Source organism: Pinus tabuliformis, chromosome 3_1 (genome assembly GCF_031772625.1).
Source record: "Pinus tabuliformis cultivar Carrire ecotype Pingquan chromosome 3_1, CPIR1, whole genome shotgun sequence".
NCBI classification, from domain to species: domain Eukaryota; kingdom Viridiplantae; phylum Streptophyta; class Pinopsida; order Pinales; family Pinaceae; genus Pinus; species Pinus tabuliformis.
In genome coordinates this window covers 739,454,043-739,468,323 of record NC_142301.1, presented here as the reverse complement: position 1 = coordinate 739,468,323, position 14,281 = coordinate 739,454,043, and the positions used below count along the sequence as shown (strand labels likewise).

Sequence of the window (14,281 nt, the reverse complement as noted above, 5' to 3'; positions counted from 1 at the left end):
GATCCAGAAGAGGCAACGCAAAGGCTATGCTGGGCAGCATAGCCTGATGCAGAAACAACGCAGAGCTTGAGGGGAGATCCGTATTTTTTTGGAGAGGTCGAGTTCTGAAGGCGGAAGCCGAAAGCCGAGGTGTGAGACCGGGATGGTAGAAGTCGAAGTTCCAAAAGAAAAACAATCAGCCAGAAGGAGTGACGCAGAACAACGCACAGAAACTGTGTAGAGGCTTCTAGGGGCTAGCCATTCAATGGCTGGATCAGTGTTGGATCGCCAGTGATAGTGTGAGGTATTTCTCACTAATCTTCTGTCAGTCAGATTCTCTATATTGGATAGCCAACAAGGCATCCAAAGACTGTATTCATAAAACTACTGCTCAATAATACAAACCCTCAGTTGCTGCACCGGTTCTCCCACATTGGGTTTTTCCGGGGATATTTGTCCAAAAATAATGGCGTAATGTGTTGTGTATTTCTTTCTTGCTCAATTTCTTGTTTCCGCATTTAATTTAATTGGTGAAGACTGCAATGTATTAGTTTCGGTATTCGCTGTAGGATGCAGTAAATAATTTGTTCAGTAATTAACAAATAGAAGGAACTTAATCAGTTGTTGCAGTAGAAATTTGGGCCTCCAATTTTTCACAGTTTCTCATGGATTTGAAATGTTGTATGGACCATTCCATGCCATCCCAATACCCTCAGCATGTCAAATGATGGTCGGAGATAGTATAAGCTTGGAGTGTTGCGTTTTCATATAGTCACTGTATTTTCACCATATTTCTTAAACCTTGTACCTATTTATCATGAAATTTTTACAGGAGATGCATGGGGGTGAGATGAATAAAGTTTAAACCCACTTAATTTTAGGTCAAAATGCTTCACAGTTTTCGAGAAACAAGCCACTGTCATCTACAACCATTTTTGGATTTCCTCGAGATTCGTGAGTCATATTTGGCTCAAAATTTGTGTGGAGAAAGGTTAAAATGATATTAACTTGCTATCAAAAAGTCAGTTCAATCTGGTTTACCGTTTAGGATATATTCAAAAAATACAAGCGCTGCGCTTTTTTGCTGTGTTTTTGTGTTTCTAATGAACTAGGAGGTTGCGCTGCGCTTCCACATAGTCATCGTTTTTATCGAGTTATTCAAGTCAAAACCTCTTATAATTTGTTTTTATGATCATGGTAAATATTATGAGGCATCCAAGGACTCATAGGTTCGATTTGGACTGAGAATTTAATGTAAATATGTTTGGAAAAGATTTAGTCAAACAGTCTCTAGTTTTCTGAAAACAGTTATATTTTCATTGCATTGACTAGAAACATAAAAGCCTTTTGAGGAATTCGGTCCCTATAGGTGGGAAGTAATTGTTTTTAGTCTATTCATGATGTAATTGTAATTGAGCAAAGGGTTGGACATGTTTGAGAAGAAAGAAGACTGTGCATATTGTATTTTTGATTTTCCAGTGAATTTACAGGGATTCTTGTGTCAGCTCTTGATGGTGTTGTGCTTTTCTCATGTTGTAAGTTTGTCTTATGTTATTTCCATGTCATGAATGTTTGTCTTCATGTTTGGTTGAACCAAAATTTATCTCAGAATTCATTTTAAAATGCTCTAATATAGTTGGCCAAGCAGTCTATGTTTTCCTCTTAAAACAACATTTAGAATTCATCCCACAGTTTGATGCTCTATGTGTTGTTTTCATCATTCTAATTTCTTACACTCACCCTCTTACAACGAATTAATTTGATTACACCAACAAGACTGCCTAATGGATTTGTCTTCCTTCCTGCCAACAAAATTTTAAAACTATACCCCACTGAGCACCATACCTAGCCTAACATCTAAGTGATTGAACATTTCAGACACAGAGATCCCTCTCTGAAGTTGGAACAACTAGATTCGAACTCCTAAGTGGTTTGTGGTTACCTCTGAGTTTCTCTCCTCAACTTGGAGAAATTACGGAGTGCTAACACCAACACTCTTCATTTAGCAAGTGTATGAGGGGCTACGAAAATTTATGCCAATGTTGACTGCCAATCCATGGGTCTCTGTTGATATGGACTTGTCAATCATTCCCTATCTTCTACTAAATATAGTCACTAATTATATGAAAAGTTCTTATAACTATCTTGATTTTTTATTTTATTTATTTATTTTTATTATATATATATATATATATATATATAACATAGGACTTCTACCACTAGGAGGAAGAGAAGAGGAGATAGGGGACAACCATGTTTGAGGCCTCTTTTTGCATGGAAGAAAGGAGAGATTGCTCTATTGATTAGCAAGGCAACAGAGGATGTGTTGATGCAATTCATCACCTAGGTTACAAACGAGTGGCAAAATCATAGATGGATGAGGAGAAGTCTGAGATAGATCCATGTTAGCAGGTCAAAGGATTTGGATAGATCAACTTTATAGAGGAAGGCCTTCTTAGGCAAGGCCAATGACATCATGGCTTTGACATTTTTGCAGGAACCCAAATTATTTTGAAGAGATATGTTCAAATAAGATGTAATTGAGACGAAGAGCAATGAGCTTTGAGATGATCTTGTAGATAGAACTCCATAAGGATATCAGACGCAATAGTTTGAAAGATGTGGGAGAGTTCGATTTGGAGATAAAGGCAATGGAAGTGGAGTCGAAGGGAGTAAGGACTTGACCTGAATTTTGAGAGTATTCAATGACAGAAAGGATATCATTAGTTATAGAGTCAAAACATTCAAGATAGAATTCAATGGGAAGACCATCCAGTTCATGACTTTTCCCTTCCTGAAAATTGTGTAGAAGCTTAGAGAGCTCTTCTTTTGTGATGTATGTCATTAAGGATGTATTCCCTTCTTGATTTATGAAGTTGTAGAAAAGGTCGACCACCTTTGTAACTTGTTGGATGTAGGCTTTTTGAGGAGAGGATAAAATATCCTTGAAGTATTTGTAGCATTCTTCAGATATATCATTAAAGGAAGTTGTAAGGGAGCCATCTGATTTCTTTATCTCTCATATAGTATTAGTGGATTTTTGTTGGTTTGCGAGCCTATGGAAATATTTGGTGTTATCATCTCCTGCTTGAAGCTAGATGGTTATACTCTTCATTCTTCATTCTTTTCCTTGTCTAAGAGTGATTTCTTTCTCTTATCCTCTAGGTCATTTATCTTAGGTCTTTTGGTCTAACAAAGTTGTCTCTAAGGTATTTTGCTCATACAAAAGTTTCAATTGAGGCCCCAAGTCAGCAAAATATTTTGTCTACTTGTTTTTTCCCTTTTGAGATTGTGGTGGAATTGGATTGGGGGGGTGGGAGGATGGGACGACTCGGGAATAAAGTAGTATATGGGGTCCAGCTGGATTTCAGAGCTTCAATCAGGGAGGGATGATCAAGCCAAGGAGGGTTAAGTTTGAAAGCCGTGGGAGGCTTGAAGGGATAGAGGTATAAACTTAGGAGAATAGGGTAGTGATTAGAGTCCCCCACAACTACGGATATTTGACAAAATATTATGCCCACGTCAAGTAGAGCCTTTGAAATAAAGAACAGATCCAACATTTTTTCTTTTCGATTCAATCTAGGCCCAGACCTATTGTTTGACCAAGTGGACAGAATCTTTGTGGGGAGATGTCACAAAATCCCAATTCCTCAGTTAGTTCTGAAAATAAATTTGAGAGGGGGTCAATCATGGCTAAGGATCCCCATATTTCTATAGTTCCCCGGGTGAAGTTTAAATCCCCTTCCAAGATAACCCTTCTAGAATCCACAAGGAGAAGACTAGAGAAATTAGAACAGTAATCCTACCAGTCTGTAAAGGTTCCATACACATTGGTACAAAGGAGGTATTTATCCATTTCTCTCGAGAAAAATGTCAATGGTGAGCCTTAATTTGAAGGACCAAGACGAGATCATTCAAATCACTCGTGTCCCAACCATAAAAAATGCCCCCTAATCTCTGACACGTTTAGGGCAAGAAAATCTCAGAAGCAAAGAATCAATTTGAGAGTCAAATTTTCTTTAGTTCAATCCACCATAGTATCATATAATCATAGGACATGAGGGGAGTGGAGGTGTACCAAACATTTGATAGCTAGTTTTTTGGAGGGGTTGGGTAATCCCCTGTAGTTTAAAGATATAAAGTTCATTTAGGACCTTGTGTAGGACTAGATTCTTTAAGAGCTCGAATAGTAAATTTTTGTTTCCTAGATTTGATTTCCATGTGAGCTTGGTTCTGAGCGATTGGGAGGGAGGATCTCTAGCCTCTACTTGAGGATTTGCAAGGCACCCCTGGGGAGGAGCCCAAGCCCCTTGGTTCATGAAGAAAGGATTTTGGGGAACCAGAGGAAAGAAAGGAAGGAGGTGCACAAGAGAATGTAGGTTGTATCTAGGGGAGAAAACATGAGGGTCAGGAAGGGGTGTCAAACCTAAGGGTGTTAGGAGGGAAATATAAGTGATAGGGTTAGAAGAGGGGAAGGAGGGGGAGAAATAGTAGTGGAGAACAGAGGCGAGGAAACTAGTAAAACTAGGTTTTAGAGTTGCATTAGGGGGGATACTCTAGAGGAAATAGGAGAGAGACTATGAATTTAAAGGATTCAAAAATAGATCAAAATTTGAGAAGATAGGGGCTTGTGAAATTGGTATTATACTTTTGGAGGGTTGGCTCTTCATGGGGGGAGAAGTTTGAAGCCAAAGTTTGCACCAACAGTTGTAGAAGGAATGGTCAATCTTGGGGAGGTTTCTAGCAGTGACACACCCTTCTCAATCCAAAGTACACGTGACAACTTTTCTTGATTTTGGGTGGGCTGATCTTAATTTTGCGATGAGGGAGGAGGGGAGACTACAAATAGGGCATCCTTTCTAATCCATCTCCTAGATGACTTCTCAATTATGCATTCTTTACTTAAATGCCCATGGGTGTCACAATGTCGACACTTATACAAGACCCCCTTATAATCCATACTTCGTTAATGCTTTAAAGTTCCTGAGCTGATGGACATAGAAGCAATAAGCCCTTTGTAGAGGTTCAGACCCACCAAAATCTTAGCCATGCCCATGTATCTTATTTTCTGGAAAGAGTAATCAGCTTCATTGAAAAACCAAGAGTATTCCCAATTTCCTTAAGTCTTCTAGCCAAAAGATTAGGGTTAGTCCATGAAGCCAAACCCAAATGTGCATTAACACTTGTTTTTCTAATTTAACATCAAAATCAATTGTATAGGATTTCAAGTAGAGAACTCGAGATCCCCAAAACTATCTACCATCTAGGAGTTTCTGAGCATCCTCCTCTTTTTTGGTTAGCCACCCCATCCAACCCTTAGATAAAATTAAGCATTCTAGAGAGTAACTAAGCATTGGCAGAAATGTTTGTTTCGTCCACCTTTGCAGAAAAACCATAGACATTCTTCTGCTAGAAAAATGTTGAACGTCCGCTTCCTTTTCCATGTTAAGGATCTCATTTAATTCTATGTCCTCGCCTAGAACCAAAGGATCCTCAACCTTTATTTTTATGCATTTTTTCTTCGGTTTAGGTGGGTCATCGACAAGTGGAGGTGAGAGAAACATATGCCTATAGTTTTGACCGCCTCCTCTTAGTATATTTGGAGTGAGAAAGCTACTAAGAAAACCAGTGGATGGGTTGAAGGGTTGATGACATAAATGAAAGTCCAGCAAAGGAGGGTTCCAAAATGTTAGCCAGGGGGAAGATTCAGAAGCGTTTAGTGGCGAGTGCAGAGAGGGATAAGCTTGTTGACAAGAAAGATTCAAGAAAGGGAAAAAGTGAGCAGTACCACAATCCAGAGGAGGGGAAGAAGTTTGAGAGGAGCTCGTCATGATTGTTGGAGATGGTGTGGCAGGGGAGGAAAATACCTCTTGCTGCTCCCCTTGTCCTTCCCTTGTAGAGACCAACGATGCTTGTTTCTCTGATAGGCCAGATAACTTGAAGTGTGTGCTAGCCTCCAAGTTCCATCCCAAGTTGTAAAGTCAGAGGCAGGGATGTTAATATGTCTCCTCAAGGGGGTCTTCTGAGAAGTCCACCTCGTCCTCAAGCATTGTACAGAAAGGTGTAAAGAATGGAGAGTGTGACCACGAAGAAAAAGGGGAGCTTAAGGCCCTTCAGCCCTACAACTAGGGATAATGCATGTTTGGGCCTTCAAAGTTGAAATCTTCAGGGCCTCTCTTCTGTAATTACACCGAAGGTGTTCCCTCTATGATCCCTCTATGAAGTTAGCTGGGCAAACACTGCTCATCCTAGCCAATCCCATCCCTCCATTTTCGTCTTCCTCCAACCAATTATTTTTCAACATGTGGCAACAATCCATTCATTTTTTTGTTATGGTACTGGGGACAAAGGAGGGCGATCTGCAGCGTAGCGCTTCAAGTCCTCCATTCTCTGTTACTTGGAACCGCCTCTGTCACCGCCCCCAGCCTCCCAATTCCCGTCTGCAGAAAATCAATCCTTCGCCCTTGGAAGCCCTCAACCCGGTGACGTTCCACAAAGCCGAAGCAACAAGAGGAGGAGAGACGGTCCCAGTTGGTCATGGTCGTCGTCTTCCATCCTTGTGGAGCAAGTATTTCCAATGTGAAAGCCTCAATCATTATCTTTGGGCAATTTTTGTGGCGAACTCTCATTTGGGTTCCTGGATCCACTACTTTTAACGATACCCACACAGAGAACCGTGGGTTTTCTTAATCCTAGGAGCTCAACAACGCCAGGTTTGATTAAAGATAGCCGATAGTTTTTGGATTAGACATGCCTATGTATTGCAGAACTAGACATTGTCTATGCTTGTTTCAATTTATCTGCAAATAAATCTTGTGGGTATAGTGTAGCTCTTTGCATTTTGATGGTGGTAAAATGTGTTTTTTAAGGTTGGGTTTAATAGATTGACGGACCGTAAACTACAAATGATCATGTTGGGGGTGGGGGTAAACAAATTATCTGAGAATTGATAGAAGGAGAACATTATAGAACAATGGAATATGATTTCACTGAGGGGTTTTGTCATAGGCTTGGAGAAGGGCATGTTTGTGGAGAGTGTGGGAAGCTTGCAGACTAGTAATGGACAACAATGTTGGCTCTGTGTCCATGTCCATTATGGACAGAAATGGACAACAATGTTGGCTCAAACAATTCAAGAATAACGATATTAATGTATCCTGATTTGAGAACCAGGACAAGAACCCATGGCAGATCCGTAGCCCATAGTGTGGCCCATAACAACATAGTTGCTCATACCCTTGGAGAATATGTCCCTCCACATGCACTTATGGATGACAGGTGCGCTACTAATGGTCTTGAGGAATATGATGAGTGGACCATTGACTTAAGAAAACTCAAAACAGTCCTCCTTTTGCACAAGGGGCATTTGGTAAACTTTATTAAGGTACCTACAATTGCGAGGATGTTGTAGTGAAGATCCTTGAGAGGTCGGAGGATAATACAAAGAAAGCCCAAATCTTGGAGCAACAATTCACACAAGAATTCAAGATGATAGCCACTCTGAGGCATCAAAATGTGGTGAGATTCATAGGGGTTTGTAAGAAACCTATGGTTTGGTGTATTGTTACAAAGTATACCAAGGGGGGTTCTGTGAGGTAGTCTCTGGCAAAGAGACAAAACCGCCCAGTGCCTTTAAAATTAGCAGTGAAGCAGGCGTTGGATGTGGCAAGGGGCATGGAGTATCTGCAGAGTCTTGGGTTTATTCATAGGGATCTGAAGTTTGATAATTTGCTCATAGCTACAGACAAGTCTGTCAAGATTGCGGATTTTGGGGTTGCTAGAATTGAAGTGCAAACGGAGGGCATGACTCCAGAAACTGGGACATACTGCTGGATGGTGTTGTAAGCTAGATCTTGTCCTGATTTGCTATCCAGTTTTTTTCTTCTTTTCCCCTTTTTATCATGTTGATCTTTTCTAGAGTTTATGTTTATGGTGACTTGCTTTCTTTTTTAAAGTACTATGCTTCTTATGTAATTTCCTTACTCAGACTCTTGACTCTGCAATTTGATTCTTCAATTCAAATCCTTGATCGCTATGATATATATGGCTGTTTTCTAGGATTCAATGACTGAATTGAGGTGTTGTTGTTTTGAGCTGCCACAACGTTCATGCAAGAAAGAAAGATTTGCAGAGGTGGAGTCGTCAAAATTGGCCATTCTGGTTGCATGATTTTGACGGAAAATCAGTGGACATTGGTAGCCATAGAGTTTATTTGGGATCACTTTTGTCTTCTTACAGGCATCACTTAGCCTCAAACTTTTTGGCCCAAGGTAGGAATCCTCTGTTTTGTTTTTAACAGATTTTTTTCAGTCCTCTTAAATCTTAGATTTATAGCTTAGTTTTTAATTTTATACCTGAGACTCTCTTGGTCCCCATTTGTTTTTCTCTAGACCCGGGTTGATTGAACCCTAATACCAAAATGGGTCAAACTGACCACCCATCAAGCCAAACCAACCATCACGACTCTAATGTAGTGGCTGTCTAGATCAGTCCATCACGTATACTTCCTGATTTCCTCCAAAGTGTCAATCTGAAATATGTCAAACTCGGCTATCATTATCTTATAACCCATCTCCTGACTTTGCTCTTGATCCCTCTCATGGTGGGTATGCTTCTTGAAGTGGGACGGATGAACCCGGAAGATATTTGGCAGCTCTGGATCCATTTACAGTTCAATCTCGTGAGTGTTCTTGTCTGTTTGGCCATTCTTGTTTTTGGGTGCACAGTCTATATGATGTCTCGCCCTCGACCTGTGTCTCCTGTGGATTACTCCTGCTACAAGCCCCCTGAAAGCCTCAAAGTGAGCTTCCAATGCTTTATGGAACACTCTGAGCTTTCGAGATATTTTCAAGATTCATCCTTGGAATTCCGGGCAAAGATACTAGAACGATCGGGTTTAGGAGACAACACTTATCTTCCTGCTGTAGTGCATTATATTCCCCCTCGGCCCTCCATGGCCATAGCACGAGAAGAGGCCGAGCAGGTCATGTTTGGTGCCCTAGACAATCTTTTTAAGAAAACAGGGTTGAAACCCAAGGATATTGGGATTCTTGTGGTGAACTGCAGTCTATTCAATCCAACTCCTTCACACTCTGCTATGATTGTGAATAGGTATAAGTTGAGAGGGAACATTCAAAGCTTCTATTTAGGTGGAATGGGTTGTAGTGCAGGAGTTGTTGCCATTGATCTTGCCAAGGATTTGTTACAAATTCATAGAAGCACATATGCAATAGTTGTGAGCATAGAAAACATTACTTAGAATTGGTATTTTGGCAACAAAAAGTCAATGTTGATACCAATTGCTTGTTTCGTGTTGGGGGATCTACAGTTCTTTCAAATAAGCGCTCTGACCGCCAGCGTGCAAAGTACAAGCTTGTCCATGTTGCGAAAACTCATAAAGGAGCAGATGATAAAGAATTCAACTATGTTTATCAAGAGCAAGATGAAGCTGGCAAGCTTGGTGTGTCATTATCCAAAGAACTTATGGCCATAGCATGAGGAGCATTGAAGACTAATATCACAACTCTGGGACCTCTTGTTCTTCCCATCAACGAGCAATTACTTTTCTTTGCCACCCTTGTTGGAAGAAAGGTCTTCAGTATGAAGATCAAACCCCATATTCCAGATTTTAAGCTTGCATTTGAGCATTTCTGTATTCATGCTGGAGGAAGAGCAGTGATTGATGAGCTTAAGAAGAACTTGCATCTCAAGCCAATAATGTAGAGACTTCGAGGATGACTCTGCATCGCTTTGGCAACACTTCCTCAAGCTCAATTTGGTATGAGCTCAGTTACATTGAGGCCAAAGGACGTATGCGAACAGGCAATCAGATTTGGTAGATTGCATTTGGAAGTGGATTCAAGTGCAACAGTGCTGTTTGGAAAGCACTTCAAACAATGAAATCACCCACTGATAGTCCTTGGGCTGATTGCATTGATCAATATCCAGTAAAATTGATGATAGAATGAGCAACCAACAAAATGAGTTGAAAGTCTAATACATGCAGTTCAACCTCAGATCTGCATGTATCTTCTAGATATGTGTGCACTTTGGAGTTCTGCAATATTGGTATTTTTTATTGGTCCCCATTTCATGGTTTCTCACATGGTTTAGCTTTTATTTTTAGTTTTCTGCACTTCCAGACTATTGCATCTTCAAACTGTGTATCCAGCCTTTGAATTTCCAAACTGTGCCACATCCCAAGCTTTAAGAGGAATTTTGCATTTTTATAGCTTTGCTCATGCAGACTTTGTAGGTAGGCTAGTAGTAGCATCAGGAAAGCTCCTTGTCATTTGTATAAAATTCATTTGTGGGAATTGTTTCAATGGGCAATTCATGATATTGCCCCTTCACATTTCTCTCCAGAACTACCATTCTTTTCAACTTTACTGAAATAGCTAGCTGAAAAATTTGCATCGTCAAGGTGCTTGACTGTTGAACAATCATATTTCAAACTAATCATGTTCATGTGTTTTTCATTTACTTCATTGTCAAAGATGATCTAGCGGATTACTTTCTAAAATGCAGTCCTGTTAATGGAGCATGTGCAGTCAACAAATGGGAATGCTTCCTGTTGGCTTTCTGTGTAGTATCTGTTTCTTTCTCAATAACACCTTTCAGTTCAGAGATCTTAGTGTAGGAAAATTGACAATCCGGCTAATGAGGAGGTTTCCTGGTATTTTTCTTTGTAAGATCAATTACCTTTTCAAAATAGTGGTTTGTGAGTAGAAAAGCAACGACAGTAGCTGATTTCATTATTCCCTTTTAAAGCAGCTCTACTGATATATGTATCTGGAAAGCTGGCATCATAAAGGAAGTCCTTGACTTTGAGCGATTACATTTTATGCTTTTTGCTCAATTGTCAAAGGTGACTTGAATTTACGAGTTATCATACTGAAATGCAATCATGTTAATTATATATTGACGGTGAACTGTGTTAGAAAATTTGTTATATTTTGGTATTAGAAGGTCTGTATGTTTTGGTATTGATATAGTATTTTCAGGTTCTCCTCCCTCTCTCCAAATGTGGGAGGGTTAGAAACTTAGTATGGTGCGTTTTTCTTCTACTTTTGAATCTTTTACGCTGTAGTTTGATTCCTTAATAAAAGTAGCATTGGCCTTTCACTTGGTAACATACTCTGCTTGTTATCTTAATGAGGAGATGTATAACGATATGTTATTTTGGTTCTGCCATATAGGATGTAGCCAATGCTGGAGGTCAGATTATTTGCTTAAATAACAGTTTGTTGCTCTATACTTGAACTTTCACTCTACTATGTGGTTCACGGTTTCCAGATATTGGTGACTCGCTACATCCATGGAATATAGTTCCAGGTAGAGCCACCTGGGATCACTTCCTGCTGACTCAAACACAAAATCTGACCCCGAGAGTGTTAGAGAGAAATTGAACCCGAGACTTTTCAATGGCAGAGATGCTTAACCACAGGGATTTGACCAGTTGAGCTAATCCTCCAGAGACCTCTCAATGACAGAGATGCTTAACCACAGGGATTCGACCAGCTGAGCTAATCCTCGGAGCAGATACTTAAACTTTCACTCATTTTAGTAAGATGCTCATTTCTCAAAGGTTTTCCTCGATGAATTCATTTTTTCCATTTGTTTTTGCCTTTTAATAGTGACCTTTTCACAACAATGTGAGATAATGACAGCCAGGTGTTTTTGAAAGGGCTATTGAATGCCACGTTGTTCAACTGAAGCATATTTTGAGGAAATCGAGTTCTGATTAATCATTTTGATGTAATTTAATCACGTTGTTAAACTCTTTTTTGTTTATTATGTTACTTGTATTTCCTATAAATCAAGAAAATTTCACAATCATTGTAAATCTTCATATAAATAAAGAACACTTGTAACATATATTGAATACAAGTCCATTTAGCATGTCTCTATTGGTTACGTCAAGTTCCTACCTCAGCGATGAAAGACCATTGTGAAAGTGTATAAGAGAAAGAACCCAGAGAATGATCAAAGATGAACGTTCATGTTGGTTGTATATTTCTTCACCTCCATGCCTTGGCTAAATAGAGATGCGATTACTGCAATGGTGAAACATGCCATGCCATGGTTTATGACTACTTGTGTTCAAGAGCGTATGTACTATTCTGAAGAAGAAAAGCTAAAATCGAGATAGGTATGCTCTCCAATAATAATGTACTTGCCCTCAGAGGCAAAACCCTAGAGGAAACCTTTATATTGAGTTTAGCTAGGTTGGAATACCTCCACATGGTAGGTGGTTGGTCCTATGCAAACATGATTCCATGAGAATGCAAATATGAAGTCAGGGTCACATGAGTGCAAATTCTGGCCATATAGAAGGCCAATTGCTCCAGCCTTCATCTACAATGATCAATTTAATCGTTTCCAGAATATTTTTGTGATTAAATATAGCCAAGGCATAGCCATTAGCTGATCATTTATTTCTTTATGACCTTTCTGCAACTCAATTTTAGGAGTCGATATATTCCACTGAGAGGACCTTACATATAATTCAGAGTTTTGGCAGGAGTTGTTTTTGTAACCAGATGCATGGTACTTATAAATTTGGGACTCCATTAAACCCAATTTTGTTTCTTAGAGGTACTTTTTTCTTCAAAGTAAAAAACTTATATTTGATATTTCAATGAGAAACTGAAATATACATGTCTATGTACCTATGTCATTTAGCTGTTCAATAGGTCTCGGCCTCAATATTGCTATGTACGGTTTGAATGCCACTATACAATTGTTAGTACCATTTCTTTTATTTTTTTGAAAAATTGTTAATGATCTTATGTTTGCGATAACTATCCTCCTTACATGTAAAACTCTCTATCTTGGAACTTGTGTACTCATTTTAAAATACATGAGAACATAATTTGGTATCGAATTAACTTGGATACTCTTTTTAAAATATATGAGAACATAATTTGGTATTGAATTTATTAACTGCCCTCCTCACCATATGGTTAGAGAGGTAAATGCATGAGCAGTTCTGAGTTAACTATTTTGTTTCTAAAGAACCATGTTATGAAAATAAAAGCTGTCTCTATTATTTATTTATTTTGGAAGTTGCTTAAAGAAATACGCTTAAAAGTTGAGGGTTGCACCACATAGCACAATCTTTTTTTTGACTTGGATCTATTTCTTTGACTTTTGACTCACATCTATTTTGTGGGTAATTTATTTGTCACAATTATTTGAATGATATTAATTTGAATAATGCACATCTTTGTATTGTTTTATTTTTTCTATTAAATTTGGTAAGAATTAGGTGCTTTATAAATGCTTTTTCTTTTTTAAATAATATTTATTTATGCAGGAAATTTTTTAGAATTAATATTTGTAGTAAAACATATTTTCACATTAACATTAAAAAGTTATAAAAAAATAAACAAGTCTAAATGGTTTTCATGAATAAGTAATGAAAGTCAAAGTACATATTATGTGCATTTTAGTTTGACTAAATATGTGAAATGATGAAAAATATGCTAGAGTTCTAATAAAATAACCGTTTTAAGCTTGCAAGCTTATGTATAAATCTTAATTGTTAGATTGTGAAGTTTCTCTTCTCGCAATTGCTAAAAGCTTCTTTTGCTACTATAAATAAGAAGCTTCTTTTGCTATAATAAATAAGAATGATGTATAGTCCATTTTTCAAGTAATAAAGAAACTTGGTTCATTTTTTCAATTTTCTCTCTTAGTAGAAATGTTGAAATGTTGATTATGCAGTGTAATCCTTGGGTGCCTTTTTCTACACCTACATGGTATTAGAGCAAAACTACATGCCCCTTCTATTCCTAGAGTGTATCTTTTCACTGGATTTAAGACCTCTCTGGTTAATATCTTGTATCTTTTCACCTTTAGGGAAATTGCTAGTTTGTAGTAGTTGTTATGCAAAAGCTTTGTTTAAATTTTTTTTTCTCTATTTTAGTAGGGAAGACATTTAAAAATATAAAGGAATTTACATTTTTCAAAATTGGTTTAAGCATTTTATCCTTTTTTTTATATTAGTATTATTTAGAAAATTTAAAGTCAAAAATAGACCTTCTAGCAAATAAACTAAATAATAATAAATCAATACAGTAGAATAGCCATATAAATTAAATGGTTGGCAAATGTAGATAGACATTAATTCATGATAATCATCAAATCACTTATCTTATGACATATTTCACATCGCCAAAATTTAAAAAAAAATCATAAAAATTAACTAATTGATAACTCTATTTTAAATTATTATTATTATTTAAAAAAATAATTAAAATATGAATTAAATGTATACACATCTTAAAAAATATGTAAT

At 38.0% G+C, this 14,281-nt stretch overlaps 2 pseudogenes across 2 annotated transcripts; both read left to right on the top strand.

Annotated features, from left to right (window-relative positions):
* The first annotated feature begins 7,038 nt into the window (after positions 1–7,038).
* LOC149189464 (serine/threonine-protein kinase STY13 pseudogene) lies at positions 7,039–11,403 on the top strand (annotated as a pseudogene). Its single transcript, XR_016255899.1, has 2 exons — positions 7,039–8,249; positions 9,308–11,403. The product of XR_016255899.1 is annotated as a serine/threonine-protein kinase STY13 pseudogene (transcript).
* LOC149189463 (3-ketoacyl-CoA synthase 4 pseudogene) lies at positions 8,243–11,403 on the top strand (annotated as a pseudogene). The gene is made up of 2 exons (XR_016255898.1): positions 8,243–11,029; positions 11,178–11,403. The product of XR_016255898.1 is annotated as a 3-ketoacyl-CoA synthase 4 pseudogene (transcript).
* Positions 11,404–14,281: the final 2,878 nt, after the last annotated feature.